At 39.6% G+C, this 14152-nt stretch overlaps 1 long non-coding RNA gene across 1 annotated transcript in view; it reads left to right on the top strand.

The window, feature by feature from the left end:
* Nucleotides 1-14152, top strand: part of LOC108794030 — a 122210-nt gene that overhangs the window by 38609 nt on the left and 69449 nt on the right. Inside the window, exon 3 of the long non-coding RNA XR_001941686.1 lies at nt 13476-13623. This is a non-coding gene — a long non-coding RNA (uncharacterized LOC108794030). The remainder of the gene's footprint in view (nt 1-13475; nt 13624-14152) is intronic.

Genomic DNA, 14152 nt, shown 5'->3' with positions numbered 1-14152 from the left:
ATAAAAAGGGAAGGGTTTTTTTTTTTTTCTTTCCTTGTCTAATTTTGTTTAAAAAAAAAAAAATCTAATTTATGTTAGCAACTTATTTTTATCATTTAAATCATCATCGATTGCTCAGAGAATGTCACCAGGCAAGATATAAAAAAATACTCTTGCCAATTGTGGCAAAACTTTTGACCTCAGTTTAGTTAAATGAAACCTGTAGTGTGGGAAACATAGGATCTTCTATTGCTGACCTTCTTCTGAATATGTTAGTTGTCTGGCTGTTTTTGGCAGAAATATGTTTGAGTCACAGACCTGGAACAAAGTCAAAGTAAAGTGAAAACTTAATCTGCATACTTGTTAGTGTCTTTGATTCCAAAGCATCTGGATTAGCATGATAACCAGGCAACAAGCATGTCCAAAAAGAGAGGCCAACAATGGCAGCTTATATATTTATCTTATGGTTTTCTTTAAGCATGTCTTGTTTTTTTACTTTTTTATAGAACAAAGAATAGTTAGATCTTCATTCAAATTTTAATTGTAATCAGATTATTCGCAGAGGAGATTCACCCTCTCTATTTGTTCTGGTGACCAGTAGGACAGAAAGTGATGAGAAATTCAAACCAAGAACAGCAGGTCAGGGATATCTTCCAATGGGGAGAACTGTCCAAGAGGGGATTTCCCTTCACTTTGGACAGTTCTCTTCCCTGTTGTGTCCCAAGGACAGAAAGAAACAAGAAATCTCTCCAATGAGGACAGAGGAAAAACATTTACAGGAGTTTTAGCCATGCTCTTAAAGTGTTGGCATTTGATAAACTCTAAAATAGAGCAATCGTGTGAAATGCATTATTTCAGAGCAAAGTTTTCTATTGTTGCATTTTATTAATGTGCTTCTTCAATTTTGTTTTATTATTTTGTTAAGTCAAATTGGAGTCCTTCGAGTGGCTAAATTAGAATATTGCAATCACAGATCTCATTTGGCAATCAATTTGTTGGGTTGAGATGTACTTTTGCTAACTTGGCAAAAACTACAGTACCATATTTGCCTCAGCGCTGAGCCAATCACGGCAGGCTTTGCATTCATTAAGGCAGGCTTTGTATTCATTAACACAAAGCCTGCCGTGATTGGCTCAGCGCGGTATACTGTATGTAGCCAAAGCTACATACAGTATACCCGGCGTATGAGACAACCCCCGATTTTCGGGCAGTGCTTTTGGGTCTAAAAACCCGTCTTATACACCGGCATATACGGTATATAAAAATCATATTCCCTGCTGCAGAAAAATGTCTATTTAGCAGAGCCCAAGGAGTGAAGTGATTAACTGTAATATGCATGATATAGCTTGCACTTTCATTTCTTAGCCTTGAACGAAGATTAACTACTCAGCAACCCAGCAGAGGAAACACTTCACAAAGGTTCTTTTGTTGTTGAACTTTTCAACTCCCTCACGAAGCCAATATCAATACCAAATTCACACAAGAAAGTCTTTATTTGTTTTACATAGCATGTACAAAACTCAAGCTCTGATGTACACTAGGTGCCAGGGCAACCTGCGGAGAGACCAACAGAGCTTTGCTTCAAATTATACAGTAAAAAAAATATCTGAGGAGACATGGTGCATATAATAGTTTACTTTGCACTTGTACTTGGAACACGAGCTACCTCATAGGAGCTTTTAGTAACTCTGATGCTTTGTGGCGCCAAGAGCCTGTCACGGAATGACATCCGCTGGCTCTAGACTCCCTCCAGTGCTTGTTACACATCAGAAGGCCTCTGCATTTGGTCACTTGTGTCTACTGAAAGGGAGTACCAGCTGTGTGAATATTAAAGTCTATTTCCACTTTTGCAGCTAAATTGAGATAACACCTACTTTATATTTGTTACATGTTCCATTTCACATTGCATAATAAATAAATAAAATAATTTTCCGCTTACATTTTTATTCACTTTTTCTTAAAAACACTCAAACTAAACTTTTCCCCTGCTATGCAGTGTTCAGTAGGGGGCCTGGACAGTTTATGTATGCCATAATAAGTCATCCTGTCTGTAGTGTGCTAGCAGATCTTATCAGTTGTAAACTAGATTTGAAAATGCTGTCTATCAGGGCCGTCCCTATAATGAGGTTGCTCCCTCAGGCCGTGTCTCTCTGGGTAACGTGGGGGGAAGGCATGGCTGCTCTGCTGCACAATATTTGCAATATGCCTGCCGCCCCCTTTGTGGCCAGAGCATCCCAGGTTGCTAAGAGCCAAACTGGGAGATGTGTAAGGGCCATACACATCTCCTCACCCAGCTCTAAGCAATCTGGAACGCTCTGGCCAGTGTCCTGCCCAGCTCTTGGCAACCAATGATGTCAGTGAGCTGGGTGGGATTCCGGCCAGAACACTGTTAGTGCAGCACCAGAACTAACCCCCCCCCCGTAACATGCACTGCCAGCACCCCCACCTGGCCTGGCCAAAAGGGGGTGCTCTAATGGCGACTGGGGTGCCATTAGAAAATAATGGCGCCACCAGCACAATCGGCGATGGTGTGTGATTCCGTGACCGTGCAGCCTCGTGCACGATTGCCACATGGTTGCGGATCGCCAAAGTGTGAACCTGGCCTGAGTGATACACAAATAAGATACATTTTGTTATTAGTTAAAGTGACATTAAACCCTCGAGATTTTTTAACATAAACCAATACTGTAATGTGTGCCTTACTGTAATCCATGGTTGTTTCCCTTCTCTTTGCTGCTCTTCCTTTTAAATCTGTATCTGTTCTCATGCTGGGCAGAACTTCTGTTTTGCAGCAGACTGCCTTGTCTCTGGAATGGCTACATGGTGTCTGTGTGTACGTTTGCAACCTGAGCCAGCACTACAGGAAGAGGCACTCAGCTGCAAAGGGAAGTTCTCCCCAAGCATGAGAAGACATGAGGATTTAAAAGGAAGAGCAGCAAAGAGAAGGGAAACAACCATGGATTACAGTAAGGCACACATTACGGTATTGTTTTATGTTAAAAAATCTGAGGGTTTAATGTCACTTTAGGGTACTTGAATGCATTTCTAAGATTTAACTCCTGAGTTTAGTGTCGCTTTAATCTTTCCCTCTTCTCCATAGAAGAGTGAGGAATTTTGTCTTGAGATTTTACAAGGGAAAGAAGAAAAAATGGACAGTTGTTGCAATCAATGCTCAATCCAGGCTATTTCTATCCACAGAAAGGTTTGGTGTGCATCTAATATTAAAGAGCTTACAGGAATTACTGTTTCAGTTTTAGCAGTTGACCATTTTCTGTGAGCGGTAATTAAAGCTAGCATGCTGTTGGTTTGTTGCCAGCATTACATGTTTACCCTTGAGATCACATTTGAGATTTTTTAACATAAACCAATACTGTAATGTGTGCCTTACTGTAATCCATGGTTGTTTCCCTTCTCTTTGCTGCTCTTCCTTTTAAATCTGTATCTGTTCTCATGCTGGGCAGAACTTCTGTTTTGCAGCAGACTGCCTTGTCTCTGGAATGGCTACATGGTGTCTGTGTGTACGTTTGCAACCTGAGCCAGCACTACAGGAAGAGGCACTCAGCTGCAAAGGGAAGTTCTCCCCAAGCATGAGAAGACATGAGGATTTAAAAGGAAGAGCAGCAAAGAGAAGGGAAACAACCATGGATTACAGTAAGGCACACATTACGGTATTGTTTTATGTTAAAAAATCTGAGGGTTTAATGTCACTTTAGGGTACTTGAATGCATTTCTAAGATTTAACTCCTGAGTTTAGTGTCGCTTTAATCTTTCCCTCTTCTCCATAGAAGAGTGAGGAATTTTGTCTTGAGATTTTACAAGGGAAAGAAGAAAAAATGGACAGTTGTTGCAATCAATGCTCAATCCAGGCTATTTCTATCCACAGAAAGGTTTGGTGTGCATCTAATATTAAAGAGCTTACAGGAATTACTGTTTCAGTTTTAGCAGTTGACCATTTTCTGTGAGCGGTAATTAAAGCTAGCATGCTGTTGGTTTGTTGCCAGCATTACATGTTTACCCTTGAGATCACATGGCTTCTGGGATACAAACATACAACAGATCTTTACAAGTCCTCCTCGCAGGGTGTTTTCCTATTCCAAGACTGGAGTTGGCAAAAGAAAAAAAGTATCCGAGTGACAGAGAATAAGAGCAGCTGTTTCCTAGGATACAAGAGTTACAATCTCAGCTTTGGAAATAATAATAATACAATGATGTTTTCATTTTTATAAACCTCATTCCTAGTTAATTGTGTGGAAAACATTTGAAAGCAGGTCTGTTATGCAACATAAAAAAAAAGGCAATTAATAGCATGAGTAACAATTGTGAATGTTTATTGTATGCGCGCTTAACTTTCAGAAGCAATGTTTCCTATGAAGCTGACTATACTATCTTCTGTAAAGATGGAGATACTTTATTAGGGCTTTATTGTGTAGGCAAAATATTCACATTACCCAGCGGCTTCAGCCATAAAACTAAATACACAGTTGGAGCACATTTCAACATTTGACATGTTGATCCATCGACAACTTGTGACTGCTTAGGAAAGTGACAGAATTCTGCAAACAGGAATCGCTAACCCAGCTCCTGCATGCTCTGTGGATTATTAATAAATCATCATACTGGTGATTTTCACCCTGAATGCTCTCTGCCACCCATCAGCTTAAAGTGAAAGTCCACTTATGTTTAAAAGAAAAATCTCCCCGTGTGATAATTGTATATTGCACGGAGATATTATTATTATACAGGATTTATATAGCGCCAACAGTTTGCGCAGCGCTTTTAACAAACCTTGTTGCAGACTCCAAACTTTTTCTATTGTGAAGTAAAAGCTGTTTGTTTCACCAGACTGATTCTGGAATGGGGATGTCCGAGTTCATTATAACTACCTGGACGAATCTTGGTGTTCTTTTTTTCATATTAAATGTTTATTAAAGATTTTCAAAATATAACAAAAAACACACATACAATACAGTAAGCATACATTAAGACAATCACATTACATACGATATCCAAGGTAAAAGGGGGGACAGGAGACGTAGGGGTACAGGGGGAGGGGGGGGGTTGGTCCCCTGGTCGGGGCGCAATATGCGCATTCAATCATGTGGCAAAACAGTGCATAACAATACAGTGATGGAGCCCCTCAATGGAACTTGGCAATCATTTTACCGGAAGCATAGTGTATTAGGGTAAAATACAATCGCCAATTTTACAGAGTTACTAATAAAAAAAAATGTCATTAAATAAAATAGAATAACAGGTTTTAAAGCAGACCATATCATGTCTAGGAGCCTAACTAATTGAGCTGCTTTGTAATACTGTTTGTGTTCTAATGAGGAAAGCTGCAGTGTCACCATCCATTTAGTAAGCAAGCCTTAGGAAGTGTCACAGCAAAAACTAAATTCCTGTTCCAGAGGATGGTGAAATTGTATTGTACTTGTGCAGAAATATGGGGAAATCGGTCATTGTATTACAAATACAGCAGAAAACGACATTCCTGGAGGCTTTCTGTACACCAGCAGTGTATAGAACGCTTCCAAGTTACCATATTGCATTAAAGTTTTAAAAGATTACAGCGGCAGCAGTTTGAACATGGAAAGGTAATTTTTAATAACATTAAAAAGAACTCCAGGAAATTTAAGAAATGAACCCTTGCAGTGGGGCTACCCCCGTACTGCAAAGTTTAAGTGCTCATTATTCTCTAAAAGCCGGAATAAAGAAGATACTCACCTGATCCTCTGTCCTGGGGCAGTCAGCGCTCACCTATCTCCCTCCGCTCTGGCAGTGGAAAGTCTCTCAGCATCCTCAAGTCTAATGCAGCTGCATTAGATGTGATGACATCAGGGGTCCACCAGTCTAGCAGCCAAGTGGGACCAAGGATCAGGTCAGTATATTTTCTTTTATTTTTAGTCCCCTAGACCAAAATGAGCAGTTAACCCTTGCAGTGTCGGGTAGCCCCACTAGAAGGGTTCATTTTTATATTTCCTGGAGTTCTTTTCATTAAATTACAAACTGACATTTGCAGCAATTTTTTATGCTTTTATTTATTTTTTTAACAAACATGGGATTTTCCTATAATGATTGGACACTCATAATGCATCTGGATTTCAGCTCAAAGATAGCTTGTAGCATGTTCTTAAAGTGAGTCATGTCTGCCACAATGTGTAAACTACTTTACTGGTGAAGTTGAGGCACCTGAAATCCATTACTTTGTGCTTGAGAAGGAAAATGTATCTTAGGCCCAGGTTGTATACTTGGGCTAGAATTCTCATTCAAGAATGACACTTCTACCCCCTGCCCTTCAACTGACGAAAGCCAGGGCCTCTACTGGCCACTGAGGTTCTAGCAACTCAAAGATAGATGACAGGGGTGGGTTTTAATTTTGACTTAGGGAGAAGTTGGGCATTGTGTGCCACTTGAGTTTAGTATCCTGGGTTCATTTTAAGCATAAAGGAAATGATCAGAGGACCAGAGCAGGTACTATCAAGCTGATCAATTATTTAATGACTTTTGAACAAATAAATATTTTAAATACATCAGTTTTATTTATAAATTTCTTTTAAAATCCATATAAGAGAAAATGGAAATATATTACAAAATAAATATGATCAGATTTCAATATAGTTAAGAATAATACATGATTAAGATAAACCCATCTATGTGCCCCCTTCCCTATACATTTTCACATTTAATATAGATGTTCTAAGGCTGCTAGTTACATAAATCTAGTAGTTACACAGGGCAGGAAGACACTTCTAATTGTTGTGCATTTTACACAGTTCAGTCTGCTTCTTCAGAAATTATGGGTATAAATATTTCAAAATTATGAGAATGAAACCTAATTGATGAGAGCCATGTGTTTGGGGTACCAGGGGACAGCATGGGGATATAATAGCTGGGTGGTTTTAGTTCCAAACACTAGGTGGAGTATGCCAATTGTCTTCAATATACTGTGTAAACATTTCTTGACTTTAATATAAGATGGAATGCAGGAACCATATAGGGTATCAGATATCTTTCACTCTCCAATACTGCAGATAACAAGCATGTAATTATTTGTCCCTTCACTACAGATGTAATACACAAATAGTAATAAGGAAGCTCCTAAGGATGTTATAGATATTGATAAGGTTCTCCAATGATACAGGTATTCCTCGCCCTTACCCTTGAGAAAGGATCCATCAACTGTCACCAGCCACATCAGCAGGGGGGCTCCCACATCAATGAATTCTCCTTTTGGTTTAATTAATAGATTTTAAATATTGTTTCCTGTGCATTAAAGCAAGCCAATCAAATATTTTAAACCTAAAGAAAATGTTATAAGCCACTTCTGAGTAATTTGTTAAGCAGGTAAGCCTCTTCTGTATGTCTCCTTGGTTTTATATTGGCTTATAAAGGCATGACTTTCTGGACCTAGGAAATACGCCTTGCACTTTTGCCATCACCTTGATTAACGAGTGTGTCTAAGTTGCCAATATGTATGTGGACATATATATATGGGCTATGAGTGAATGCAGCTTAGACCTGGAATCCAGGTAGCAAGCCTTTGGTAACAAAGCAAAGCCAGTTCCAGAGGTGGGCACAGAGTAGAGTTACCATGGTAGCTGAGTTAATAATAGGCACCTCGTGATACCTGCACTTACACAGGAGTTATCTTTTGGAGGTTTAAAATGTACGATAGGTTCACTTTACTTTTTTGTACAGTTTAAAGAGGACTTGTCCCCTAGACAAGATGAAAACATTAATTTGCCCCAAGATACAGCTTGCCTTTAATCAGTGCTAGAGCTGAAATCCACAGATAGAAGACCGCCTATATTCACCTCTGCTTACTTATGGGATATAAGGATGCACTCCCATGCACATTTGGGGACTTCCTGAATACAGCAGCTCAGGTCATAGTACCAAGCATCAAGCTATCTCTCTAATGTGGCTGTACCTAAACCTCTTATATTCATTTTGTTTACCCTATTACCAATAATACTAGTTCATAGTGAATTTGAAAGCTGCATTCCCTTGACTGACAAAAAGCATGATATTTGGAACAGGTTCTTTAAAGGAATGTGACAAGTCATGTTGAATAGACACACTGAATAAAAATTTGAAAGCCGAAATGGATGCAAATGTGAATTTTGTTTTGAATTTAATTGAGTATGTAGACTGCTTCCAGGATGCAGCTATCACAAACGTAATTAGGGGTTCGGTTAATAAATAATCTTCCCAATTAGATTTAATGCTGTCCTGCATGGCATATAAACCTTATTATTCAAATAATGCCTCACCAGGGCCTTTTCACAATATAATGTTCTCACCATAAGAGGTCATTTGTCAGCCTTTATTCAGATGAATGATACACCTTCCACTTGTAGCTATGGTTACAGCCTAACAGGTCACTCTTGTCTAATAGCAGATATTTTATAATTTGTCATGGATTTATGTGACTGCTTGCTTCAGAAAATAGCACATTTCTTTTGATTTATTTGGTTAAAGGGAAGCTATAATGTCTTTGGCCAGTGTCATTTTTTTAAAGTTATAAAGCAATATTTTATACTATTGGTTTTACTTGCATAAAATCTTTCTTTTTCAATTAATTAATATATGGTACTTAAATGATAATTAGTTTACTGAGCATTCTGTTTTTTCTAATAAGAAAGTCCAGCACTACTTTCTTTACATGTTGGTTATGCCTAAAAATGCTCACAGGCTGTATGAGCTAGCAGGTAGAGGCAGGTATATACTTCCACTGACACGTTCTGCTGCAAACCTACAGAGGAGATTATGTCGCCAACTTTATTCACAGCATTGCAGTAAGTGACCTCAGAAAAGCTGGTGATGGCATGCTTTAGCATGTTGCCTGCTAACTGCAAGTGATAAATGGTTCTTTGTTTGCAGCATATAATATTAACTAGGAATTAGTGCCATCGCCGTGCACTAAGTTTGTGTGTCAGAAAATAAATTCTGCTAACGGTACATAGAGTGGCCGGGGATTGCTTTGTGCAAAACATTCCTTGTTTATTTCCAGTAGAGTTGTTGAATGTACCCTTTATTAAATTGATTTGGACTTCTGATTAAATAAAAGCGGGGACTTTTTTTTCTTCTTGTTTTAGCTACCAGGTTTTGCACTTTTTGAAAGCTGAGTATTTGCTTTCTTCATACGTCTATTCCAGAATCTGGTTGATGCTTCCATTGCCAAGTTCCAGGATGCCTCACACTGTGTCTGCTCTTCAGAGAGAGCTCAACAGCTTCCACAGTTAAGTCAGGGGCCTGACAGTTCGTTTCTTAGAATTTCTAACAATAGCTACTGAAAAAGTGTTTATTGGCCTCTAAAATTGGATGAAGACCTGACACGACCTGACATGACCTCTGTCTAGCTCCAGTGATTGATACCTGGATCACTTGATACCTGCTGATCTGGCTGCTTTGTTTTATGCTGCCAAATTTTCAGGAAACAGACTTGCCTTTTCTGACAGAAGCAGAGCACGCACAACCTGTAATAACAGAGCCTCTTCTGCTAATTCAAACAGGATGGCTGTGACTGCAGGTGGTTTTACATCAGTGGCCATTGTTTGTTAAGGCTGCCAGTATATAGTTCTGTTGCAACTATTGCCAGCAGTTTATAGTTAAGCTTTAGAGTAGGGGCTGCAACTAAGGATTATTTTCATAATCAATTAGTTGGTCGATTTTATTTTTTCAATTAATCGGATAACAATTTAATAACATCCTTAATTTAAAATAAAATACACAAATACAGTGTTACAACCATAAAGTGTACTTCAGAATAAAACAGCATGCACATTTTTTTGCAATCAAACTGCACTGGAACGCACAGCATTGCGATACCGTGCGTTGTAGTGTGGGCATTCACACTGTAGGTGGATTCTGCAGATGGCAACTGAATGAAAACACAGCAGGTAGTGGGCTGGTGCAATAGCCAGCCTGCTATTTGCCATTTCAAATTGCTATGGCCAACAGCAAGCTGGCTATTGCACCCGCCCACTGCTTGCTGTGCCCTACTCCCAGCATGGAGGAGAGAGCTAGGGGATCTAACCAACTAGTGAATAATGTGAATAATGTGAATAGTTGACAACTATTCTTATAATCGATTATTATCGATTTAATCCATTAGTTGGTTGCAGCCCTAATTTAAAGAAGAACTCCAGGAATATTTTCATGAACCCTTGCAGTGGGCTACCCCGCACTGCGAGGGCAAAGTGCTTGTTTCTGTCTAGGTGCTAAAAAAACAAAGAATATACTCACTCGAAGCTGTGAGCTGGCCAGCTGTCATGATGCTCCCTCCAGCCTCTCTCCCCTCACTGAAGTATTGTATTTTTCCTAAGTGTCTCACCTCTATACACTGTGTATAGACGTTGATGATTTACCAGACCTTTAGAACACTGCAGAGCAGGGGAAGAAATGTTGGAAGGACCAGTCTAAAAAAAAAAGAAGCCGTGTTGGAGCTTTGGGTGAGAATATCTATGTTTTTTTTTTTTTACTTAGACACAAAGGAGCAGTTTACTTTTGCCGCCCCACTGCAAGGGTGAATAAAATAAAATCCTGGAGTTCTTCTTTAATATTTTTGAGTTTTACTTTGGTTTTTCATTCTTTATACGTTTTAAAAACTGTTTTCCTTTTTTGCTGTGGAAACAAACACTTAATACAAAATACTCCCTTGAAAAAGGATACCCAGAGCACCAAGTATTTTCTAAAGAGAAACCACTGCAAAAGGTGTTTCGTTTCAGGCACTCTGAGGTTGATATACTAAAGAAAAAGAGATTGCTCTCTTGGAAGCTGTTTTTCTTGCCAGTGTGTTTTTAGATTGTGGGAGAAAAGTAACTCACATAAGCATACAGAGAAATTTACTCTTTTTTTATTTTTAGGAGGGAAGGAGGGCTATTAAAAAAAGAGAAAAGAAAACTGCAATTGTTGCCCCTAGTAACCTTGTTTGTTTTTTACCAGGGATACTGGTCACTATGGGTAACAATTTCCATGTCAAGCGTTTTCTCTATCCCTATGGGATGAAAATTAATTGGTCTCCATGGACAACAACTTCACTTGTGTTCCTGTTTTCTTTTTTTCTAGTTTTCATAACTAGGCAAGACGAACAATCCAGATTGTGTTTTCTATAGAATGAACACAGATTTTGTAAAGGTTGAAACTATGTGAGTTTAAAAGTCTCTATCTGCAACTTTTACCCTTCCAGTCTGAATAATGAATTTAACAAGTGTTCTGATTTATCATACCTACAGCACGCCGTGTCTGAGACTTGTATGTCTGTTGTATTGGCGGCCATATGTTATCCACTAGCTACGGTCTGCAGTTGGTCTCTTGTGTTTTAGGCATCTCAGTGGATCTCTATTAATTGATAATTTTCCACATTTACAAAATGATTTACTGGCACATCTTTGTTGGGTTCCTTTGTGAACAGCTAATTAGATTTCGCAGTCCCTAATGGAGCCTTCACTGAGAAGTGTTCACAAAGCAATCCTGTATTAGCGCATCTTTATGAACAGGTTACTGCACACGGGCATTTGTTGTTAAAATTGACCTTAAATGGTGCTCTAAACTATTTTCATACTTGTGCTGCTAAAAATAATCATATGGAATGCTTATTTCACGTATAGAACCATGGTTTCACTAGGAGAATGACGTATGAAGAGTGTGCAGTAAGATAAATGTCTTGTTGCCCAAGGCACCAGGTCACCTTCCAACTGTAATTTCTGTTGTTCATGTCTGAAAATGAGACAAAGCTTCTGGTTGCTGGGGGCATGAGAAATTTAGTGCACATTTCATATATTTGCCCAAATACTGTATGACTTGTTTGATGTTATCTTACAACAAATATATTTTCCCAGCCTCCTCATGACAACATATGGGTCAGCTCTGCCTTCTGACCCTCTCAAAGCATAAATCTGAAACCAGTGACAAGAATACCCTATGTGTCCTCTCTTCAGGACCTGACTTCCATGTCCCATGATGGACTACAAACTTGATTCAAATTAGTAACCTAAAGGAGCGATTTTAGTCCATCATGGGAGCGAGCTTGGAGCGGCAGCTACTGTACAACACACATCGGGACAATGGAGAACAGAAGTAGCCACCCTCCAGAAGGAAGGACAGTGTCAGCACTAATTCAGAGATGATTTGAGGATCTTTCTCTTTGTGTGCCCTGCGCTTGCCCATGAGCAATAAGCTTTATTTGTGTTGACAGTTAAGATACTTGAATGCATTTTAACATTTAACTACTGGGTTTAGTTTCGCTTTGAGTTTTGAGAAATTGAAGAAAAAAAAAGTAGTGTTATAAGTTGTAACAACACATTGCACCGCCCCTCACTGCCCCTACACATCACACACCAGCCCACACCATTTTAGCGTGCAGGCTGGTGTGAACCCCTTTAACCAGCTAATAAAGTTTGTGCCCCCCCCCCATTTAAAAAAAAAATCTATATGTGTATGTTTGTCCATGTATATCTTTCTCATAGTAGTATTTTACTTTTTCATATCTGGTTGATCCTGCCACCCCTCCTTTTTTTGGTGTTGTAAACTGACCATGCAAAGCATGAAAGAGATGTGCTGCTGTGGACAGTTTGCATCTTTGAGATCACTGCCGATCCATGGTGCTTGTATCTCCTCTAGTCCCTGCATGAACCTCACTGTCAAACCTGCAGGGTACAAACTCTAATATGTACATTCCCAGTGTGGGTGATCTGTATACACTGCTTGCTGACATCAAGCAGGTTGGGCTGGTGGTACCGTGTGTCCCAAGCAGTGGAAGACAAGCAGGAGGCAGGGGAGTTTGCCGGCAAGGCCTTAGGGCCATTCAGGAGAGGGAACCTGGGAGATGCCATTACCTGTATAGGTGCAGATGCTGAGAAGCTCAGAGGAAGGCTGTAGAGATCTCAGACAGCTCAGGCAGGATATTGTTGGTTTGGCCTTGGTGAGATTTTAAACTTTTCTCTTCAATGTGCAATTTTTTAACTGCCTCCCACTGTAAACATTAGTTGGGTATGCATGACATTCTCTTTCTGCCTTAAATCTCAAAGCTGATGGTTGCCAAAAAGAAGGCTTTAAATAGACTTCAGTAATTTGTGATATAGTGTTAAATTACTCCCTTATAATATGTTTAAAAACATATTTTGCATTCCCATTCTTTTATTCTATGAGTATGAACATTCCTTTTTTTCACTACTGGGGCATGGAAGCTTTTTGAAATAATTTTCTGGGCCCTGGTCTTGCTAGGTTTGAGGAACACTGGTTTACACTGTCATATGTACTTTACATACCACAACTTTTTGTGCAAAGGTCAAGAAGTTACTGTGAACTATTTAAAACACTCTAATGGCCCTTCCCTGAAAGTACATTTACAACACAATCTAAGCAGTCAATTGATGTACGTCAGGCATCATTTAAATGAAATCTAAAGAGACCAAAGAAGACTATTGTCTTGTATTGTTTACTGATCACTTATGTTTTGTGGAAACAAACATGTATCTGTTTCTTCTGTGCAGGCCCATCAGTGTTCATGTCATGGGGACAAAACTAGTGCAGCAGCTGTGAGGAGGAGGAGGGGGCGCTTGGTGAAGTTCATAGCGGAATCCGCACTGTCATCTGGGACCATAAACGTCATAGCCAGCACAGGTGTGTTAATATCTTCAGGTAAGGTTCAGTCTCGCTCCTTCATTACATGACTCATTTAACATATACATTATGACATCTAACAAGCCATGCATGCAGACACAATGGCAAACCATGCATTACAGATGGTATACTTTTAAAACTCTAATGCTTTATTTTTGTAAGTAAAAAATTGCAGTCAAAAATAATACATTGTACAGCTTTGGCAGTTTTTGTATGTAATTCTGCTTACCCAATATGTCAACTACAATCCTGTGACTGTTCATGTGTCTTGATTTATTTTTATTGGTATTTATTAGGGATGCACCAATATATATGGGCCGCCGAAACATATCGGCCGAAAATTGCACTTTTGGCTAAATGCCGAAAGTGCCATTTTTGTACCGATACATCGGCGCATTCCTGGTTTCTCCCTGGCCGGTGTCTCTCCTCCCACACCGCTCAGCCTCCTATCACAGTCAGGCAGAACGGTGTGTGGGCGGAGAGGGAGAGAGGCCGCGCTGTCACAGGAGGCTGAGCTCTCCTCCCTGCACCGCCCCGCCCAGCCTCC

The sequence above is a fragment of the Nanorana parkeri genome, unplaced genomic scaffold (assembly GCF_000935625.1).
Source record: "Nanorana parkeri isolate BGI_ZX_2015 unplaced genomic scaffold, ASM93562v1 scaffold804, whole genome shotgun sequence".
Taxonomy (NCBI): domain Eukaryota; kingdom Metazoa; phylum Chordata; class Amphibia; order Anura; family Dicroglossidae; genus Nanorana; species Nanorana parkeri.
This window is presented reverse-complemented; position numbering and strand designations above follow the sequence as displayed.